This window comes from Lactuca sativa, chromosome 1 (assembly GCF_002870075.4).
Source record: "Lactuca sativa cultivar Salinas chromosome 1, Lsat_Salinas_v11, whole genome shotgun sequence".
Classification (NCBI taxonomy): Eukaryota; Viridiplantae; Streptophyta; class Magnoliopsida; order Asterales; family Asteraceae; genus Lactuca; species Lactuca sativa.
In genome coordinates, this window is record NC_056623.2 from 43159032 (window position 1) to 43167182 (window position 8151).

Consider the following 8151-nt stretch of genomic DNA (forward strand, 5'->3'; position numbering starts at 1 on the left):
GAGTTCTACAAAGCACGAAGCCAACAGCATTCGGACACCGGAAACTACTCAAGCAAATCTTCTCTCATAACGAGAAACTATACTAGCATACAATGCTAAGCTCGCGCTACCAGGCATAACCTAAACAGGCTATCCTACTGCTGTCTACTCAGTACTAGCATGCAATTCTCATAAAGCTGTAACACATATAGCAGTCACATAAGGCATCCTCCTAGATCCTTAGTCCTATACTAGCATGCTGTTCTACTAAAACTGGAACAATTAATCATAATAATGAAACTTGTATTGGTAATTTGGGAGTACTTACTTGAGATCGGCTGATCGCATGCACCACACCCTTATCTTGTTTAAAAAAAAATTCTTTTCTAAGTGCTTTTCAAAATTTCATTCGAAACATTTTTCTTTTTGAAAATCTTTTTATCTTTCCCTTAGTTTGAGTTCAGATGCACCCGGAGGTGTATCCGAATCCCTCAAACCAAGGCTCTGATACCAACTTGAAACAACCCAAAAATACGACCCAAAAATTTCAATTTTTATCATAACCAAAAACATGAAACCAAGTATCACATAACAAAATCATACGTTGCGTGTTTCAAAAACCATGATAAAATACTGAGAGAAAGAAAACTGTATCACAACTGTATCCAAACATATCAACTAACGGAATCAACTCCCAGGACAAAAACTGAAGCTGTGGTGTGTGCGATGCCATCATCCCGAGCTCTTCCCTTTTGTTGCGGAAGTACCTGAAACCAAAACTGAAACTGTAAGCACGAAGCTTAGTGAGCTCCCCCAAACTACCACATACCAAACAGTACATATAAAGCACATACTGGGCCTTGCCCACTGCATCAGACCGAAGTTCGGGCTAACTGGGGCCTTGCCCCCTACATCGGACCGAAGTCCGAAGCTGACTGGGACCTCCGTCCCCTACATCGGACCGAAGTCCGAAGCTGACTGGGACCTCCGTCCCCTACATCGGACCGAAGTCCGAAGCTGACTGGGACCTCCGTCCCCTACATCGCACCGAAGTCCGAAGCTGACTGGGACCTCCGTCCCCTACATCGAACCGAAGTCCGAAGCTGACTAACTGAACACAGCATAGCATAACATATCAACTAGCATAAACACATAAATCCTGTCTGAGCCACGGAGGCATCATACATACTAGCTACTACATTAGACCGAAGTCCAGAAACTACGGCTAACTGAACGGGCCAGCATTGTGGCCTTAGACCCGTTCCTACTGAAAGGAAACTCACCTCGTGAACTGGCTGCTGTGTGAATGGCTCTGGAAGCTAACTGCTGCTGCTCCGGTATCTCCCCGGCTAAAAATCCATAAACACACTCAATCAAATGCTAATCACTGCACTGGGGTGAAATGACTCTTTTACCCTTGGTCAAAGTCAACTCTCCCGGTCAAAGTCAACATACAGTTGACCTGACTCGCCGAGTTGGGCCGTCAACTCGCCGAGTCTCTAGTCTCACTTCTCGACCCTACTCATGGCTACTCGTCGAGTATGGAACCTACTCGACGAGTACCCTCTCGATTCAAGAACTCAGACAATCTGCATCCGACTCGCCGAGTCATATGAACAACTCGACGAGTTGTTCTTAAGCTAAGAAGATTGCCTTGGACTCGCCGAGTTGTATGAACAACTCATCGAGTCCCTCCATTACTGAGTCTGCCCTCCAACTCACTGAGTCCACTCTACTACTCACAGGCTCCCACTCGACATCACTCGAAAAGGGGAAAAACGGGACGCGCGACTTGACTCGCCGAGTCACATCCATGCAGCTACTCTAAACTCAATTCTGCTTGAATCCAGCGTCTAAAACTTATAGATCTGGGCTTCCTTAGTTCGATTAGCACGTAAAGATTCTATCTTTACGTGCCCATAAGGGACCAAGAAGATAATAAGGCTCAAAAAGCATAATAAAGGCTAGATCTAGGGTTCTTATGCAAAGCATCTTCAAAAAGGCAATAGATCCGGGCTCTACAACTCCTAAATGAACAAATCTAGGGATCTCTCGGCCTATTAAGGCATCTATACAACTATAAGGTTTGGAAAATACATCAAACTAGCCCTAGAAGTGTTCTAATGGAGTTCTAAAGCATAAAACAGAAGGAATCCGAGAAATACCTCAATGAACTCTGATTTTGCCCTTGGATCTTTGCTCTACACCTCTTCTCTTTGCTCCTTTCTTCTTCTTCTTCTTCAAGCCTTCAAAATCCACACAAAAACACTTAAAACAAACAAGGGATGGATTAGGGTTTCTCACAGCTCTCTGAGGGTGAAGGAGGCGAGTTTGGGGCACATAACATTGCTTAAATAGTGAGAAACCCGGGGATTTAGGGTTTCTTCCTGGCAGGCAGACTCGCCGAGTCCCGAATACGGACTCGCCGAGTCGCCGACTAACACGTGCTCGAAAACTCGACCCTACTCGATGATTCAGGCCATAGACTCGCCGAGTCCCTCAATAAAACTTCTAAATAAATGCCACGGGAACAACATACCAGAGATGGGGCGTTACACACATTTTCAGTCCCTAGGAGTAGCTGATTTTAGCGATTTTAGTCCTTATTTGAGGTTTTTGTAATGCTTTTTATCCTGGTTTGATGTAAGCTGACTATTATTGTTCCTTGCATAAAAAAAATATCAAATAAAGGCCAAATACACAAAAGACAACTTCTTGGTACCAATATTGAAAAATTCAGCTACATTCGGAACCGAAAATGTAATTTACCCTTGAATTTAACTACTCGGCTTTTAATTTTTCTAAAAGGACCATTATTATTTATCATGCCCTTGGACCAAAACTGGGAAAAACAGTAAACCATAGGGACCAATATTGCAAATATCTCTTAATTTTATTATCAATCTACTTTCGAAATTATAATTCATTCTATTTTACTTGTCTTGAAAAATATAAGTTTTTAAGCTATTTCACATGCAAAATGACCATTTTGTCCTTGGCCACGACACTTTTAGTTCTTTTTTTTTTGTAGATACTAATGTTCCACTGTGGAAATGGGAAGATATCACGATGGATTTTATCACGAAGCTTCCCAGGACCGCACGTGGAGTGGATTCGATTTGGGTGATCGTGGATAGATTGACCAAGAGTGCTCACTTTATTCCGATTCAGGAGAGCATATCGGCCGAGAAATTGGCCGACATCTATATCAGGGAGATTGTGGCACGGCATGGGGTGCCAGTATCGGTGATCTCGGACAGGGATGTGCGTTTTACTTCCAGATTTTGGAAGAGATTCCATGACGAGTTGGGCACTCGTCTGCATTTTAGCACTGCCTTTCACCCGCAGACGGATGGGCAGAGCGAGCGGACCATCCAGACTCTGGAGGATATGCTGCGGGCGTGCGTGCTAGACTTCGGTGGTAGCTGGGATACCTATCTTCCCCTGGCCGAGTTCTCCTACAACAACAGCTATCACGCGAGTATCGACCGCCCTCCTTTCGAGATGTTGTACGGACGGAGGTGCAGGACCCCGATATGCTGGGGTGAAGTTGGCCAGAGGGTCATGGGGAGCACCGATGTGGTGCTCAAGACGACCGAGAGGATCCAACAGGTCCGGAGCAGGCTTCAGATTGCTCAGAGTCGGCAGAAAAGTTATGCCGACAAGCGTCGATCCGACTTGGAGTTCCAAGTCGGGGATATGGTTCTCCTGAAGGTGTCGCCCTGGAAAGGCGTCATTCGATTCAGGAAGCGGGGCAAGTTGGGCCCGCGACTCATCGGACCGTTCAGGGTCATAGCCCGAGTGGGCAAGGTAGCGTATAGGTTGGATCTGCCAGCCGAGCTCAGCCAGATCCACAGCACTTTCCATGTTTCTCAGTTGCGGAAGTGCTTAGTGGACGATTCTGCAGTAGTGCCTTTGGAGGATATTCAGGTTGATGACAGCCTGAATTACATTGAGCGCCCAGTCGCAATCCTCGACAGGAAGTCGAAGGATTTGAGGAACAAGAAGGTGGAGCTAGTGAAGGTGCAATGGCAGCACCGCAAGGGTTCGGAATGGACTTGGGAGCCGGTGGACGAGATGATGGAGCATTATCCCGAGCTGTTTCAAGATCGAGCAGCAGACATCGAGGATGAAGTCTAAAATAAGTGGGGGAGATTTGTAGCACCCGGTTCCTGGTACGTAAATCTTATTTGAGTATTTCCCTTCTTTTAGCCTTGGACTCGGCGAGTCATAGGTCCGACTCGCCGAGTGGATCCGGGACCCGGGACACGTTTAAGTTGGCGACTCGACGAGTCCATATCCTGGACTCGGCGAGTCACAGCTGTTGGGTGAAACCCTAATTTTCAGGGGTTTGCACCCTATTTAAGCGACTTATCCGCCCCAGGCCAGCCCCCATTCTCTCCCCAGAGCTCCCAACCCTCGTTTATGCTTGTTCTTTGAAGATTTGAAGCTTTGTTGTGTGCTTTTGAAGGTTTTGAAGGAGGAAGGAAGTAGATCCAGAAGAAGGGAAGCCATCCAGGCATAATTGTGTTCTTCCAGCAGTTCCTGTGAGGTATAGCCCGTTTTCCCCTTGATTCTATGCTTAGTACTTCATTTAGGTCTTTCTTGGACAAATCCCCAAGCTTGTATGTGCATTATATGTCGTAATAAGATGTTTGGCCTCTGGATCTAGGCAAGATTGAGCTCCAGGAGCTCAGATCTGTTAGCTTTATGGCCCCATGTTGCTTGTTCACCCTAGATCTACCCTTTTGAGGCATTTTGAGCCCTAAAATCCATTTTGGTGAATATCCACACGTAAAGTTGGAAACTTTACGTGTGATTCGTGTCCTAGAAGTCCAGATCTGTGAATGGCATGGACTGGAATCAAGCAAATTTGTGTATTTAGTGGGTGCATGGCAACGACTCGGCGAGTCGTTCATGTGACTCGACGAGTCTGTTCGCGAGTCTCTGAGTTTGTCCCCTTTTCGTAGTGTCGAGTGAGCAGTGAGTCATGGGGTGTGACTCAGTGAGTCGGAAGCTGAACTCATCTATGGAGGTACTCGGCGAGTCAATGCCCTGACTCGGCGAGTTCAAGGCAATCTCCTTAGATCAAGAACAGACTCGACGAGTTGTTCATACAACTCGGCGAGTCGCAGCATAAGTGTTCATCGGATGAAGATGAACTCGACGAGTTGTTCATACAACTCGGCGAGTAGGATGAAGGACTTGAATATCAGTTTAGAAGGAGAACTCGTCGAGTCATCGCCTAACTCGACGAGTAGGAGCGGGATCCAGGATAATCGTTTGGGTGGTGACTCAACGAGTTGGAAAGCCAACTCGGCGAGTCGGGTCAACTGAAAGTTGACTCTGACTTTGACTTAGGGCATGGTCAGGGGTAAAATGGTCATTTACCCAAAGGTCAGTGAGCAGTGTTTGATTGAGTATGTTGTGGGAATTGCAGCCGGAGGATTTCTGGAGCAGCAGCAGCAGCAGTAGGCAGTCAATTCCCAATCAGATCAGCAGCTACTTCGTGGTGAGTTACCTTCCAGTAGCGGTGGGTATACGGCCACAATGTCGGCCCACCAGTAGGAGTTGTATGTTAGATGATTGTCTTTGTGATATCATCTAGGTTGCTACTACCTGATATGTTGTATGCTGGCATGATATGTATATGTGACAGTTGTAGAGTTCGGTTGTTAGGACCGAAGGGTAGGTCGGACACCCCAGATATGTCTGACAGTACGTGATGATATGATTGCATGCTGGCTTGTTATGTTATATGAGATAAAGGTAGTAAGAGGGGATTAGTCCCCGAGGATCGGTTGTTAGGACCGATGGGTAGTCCGCACCCCAGAATGGCTTGACATGGGTAGTCAGCACCCCAGAATGGCTTGACACGGGTAGTCAGCACCCCAGAATGGCTTGACACGGGTAGGATGGCACCCCAGAACGGCCGTACCGGGTAGTCAGGCACCCCAGAATAGCCTGGCAGTATGTATGTTATGTGTGCGTATGGTATGTGGTACGATGGGGGAACTCACTAAGCTTTGTGCTTACAGTTTTCAGTTTTGGTTTCAGGTACCTCCTCAGCTAGGGGAAAGGAGCCGGCGCGGTAGCAGCATGTCACACACACACTCTCCGGTTTCCGCATTTACGAGCTTCACTGGGATTTGTACTTTGATATTTTGATTGGGTGTATGAATTGGCTTTTAGACATGGTTCACTTTGTGTTATGGTTTGATCAAACAATGTTTTTAGTTATTAATATTTTCTAAAGTAACGTTTTAAAACAAAATTTTTGGTCGTGAAAATTGGGTCGTTACAATTTGATTCTTTACCTATATGTTTACAGCTACTTAAGTTTCAATAACTTTAAGGGCAAATACCCAGGAAGCTTGCTACTCTTCCACAAATTATGCATCCTCATCTGCAAGATAAACCTACAACATTAAGAAAAATGATTTTTTATATTTGGGTATTTGGTTTAGTCGGACATTTCGACAAACAGGTGGTGGGCATGGATAGAAAGACATACAAGCAAGTGAAGCCTAAACCAACAAAAAGTATTATGAAATTGCATAATCAATACCCTTGTATACTCGATGGTGAACCAATTCTTGTGGTAATCCTCAGGGAGAACATCAATTAGAGACAATTATCACCAAAATTTGCAAGAAATCAACCTTCGTACACTGTAAATGGCAGTAAAATTCCCACAGAATGAGGATGCAAGCAAGTGAGGATCTTCAAATACTTCAGCAGTTGCTACTAAACAAAGAAATCCAATAAATCTGAGAAACTTCAACATTTAATAGTTTTCATCAACTTGGACATAAAGGCAATTAAAAAGTAAAACACCTAAGAAAATAATTAACAATAACACAGAGACTATCAATTACATTTGATAAAGGTGAAATTAGGGTTCAAGAATCTGATTGGATCCGCAAAATTCATCAAAATTTTGAAAAACCCTTATGGGAAACAATGTACCAGATATGTTGCAACAGTGAATGAAAATTTCGACGCTAGGGTTAAGCTTTAATCACCACCTTCAAAAATACTTCAAAACAATGTTCCAAACATAACCAATCTGAAGTTGGAAGTCAGAAATACTAATAGTAAAAGGATCTAGAAGTTAGTGGCTTTTGTGCCTTCATACCGTGTATTTATTTGGATCCTCAAATGTCGATCATCTTCGTCTCTGATGTCGAAGGGATCCTCAAGAATGGAAGCTAGAAATGAATCCGGCGAAAACCCTCCATTAGACGGAGCATCAACTCTAAATTCAAAAATAGAAAGAATAGAGGAAGTGATGTCCAGTGGAGCGCGTAATTAGGAAGGAGGTGGAGAAGCGAGGTGGTAGAAGAGTATACACGATGGTGGTGAAGAAGGAGATTGTTGGTGGTGTTGAACGATCGCCTGTAGGGTGATGGTGGTGAGAGCCTTTCCAGGTTTAACTGAGAAGGAGAATCGAGAAGCGATGGAATAAGAACAGAGTTGAGGCGGTGACTACGGTAACAGAAATCGAAACCTGATTGGTCAACAAAATGGTGAAGCAAATCCAAAACAACATGTGTACACAAAGAACATACAAAATGGCATAAAATGACCCCTTAAAAGAAAGGAGACATAATTGTACCCACATCCATAAATAGAGGACCCATTTTGCCAAAAGCTTAGGAACTTTACTATTCCTAAGCAGGGGAGGCTCAACTACTTTGGGGGCTCTAAGCGAACAAAAAATTTGGGACTCTTTGACTTGTACTATACTAAAATCGTTGGTATACACATGACAGGGCATGAATCAATGTTGGGAATGCACATTATGTATGTGATATTTGGATAAAGTTCATTATGTATGTGCAAAATTTAAGTCTAGACCAACTGGAATCAAGAAATAACACTTATCAGATTGAGATAAAGTGCATTACTCATGTGAAGCTGAACCAATATTCTTTTTTTATTCCTAGTAAAGTGACAATCATTTCAATCTAACACACATTAATCACATACTAACCTAATTCAACAATTTAAATTTACACTAAAACGATAAGCATACCATGTGAAGCCGAACTATGTTCTGTTATTGCTCATGTTATTCGTGATCTTCCTCATAGTCTTTGTTCATCAATGTCAAACTAAATGGGGGAAACAATGAATTCATTTTTTCATTAACCGAAAACCATTTCAATA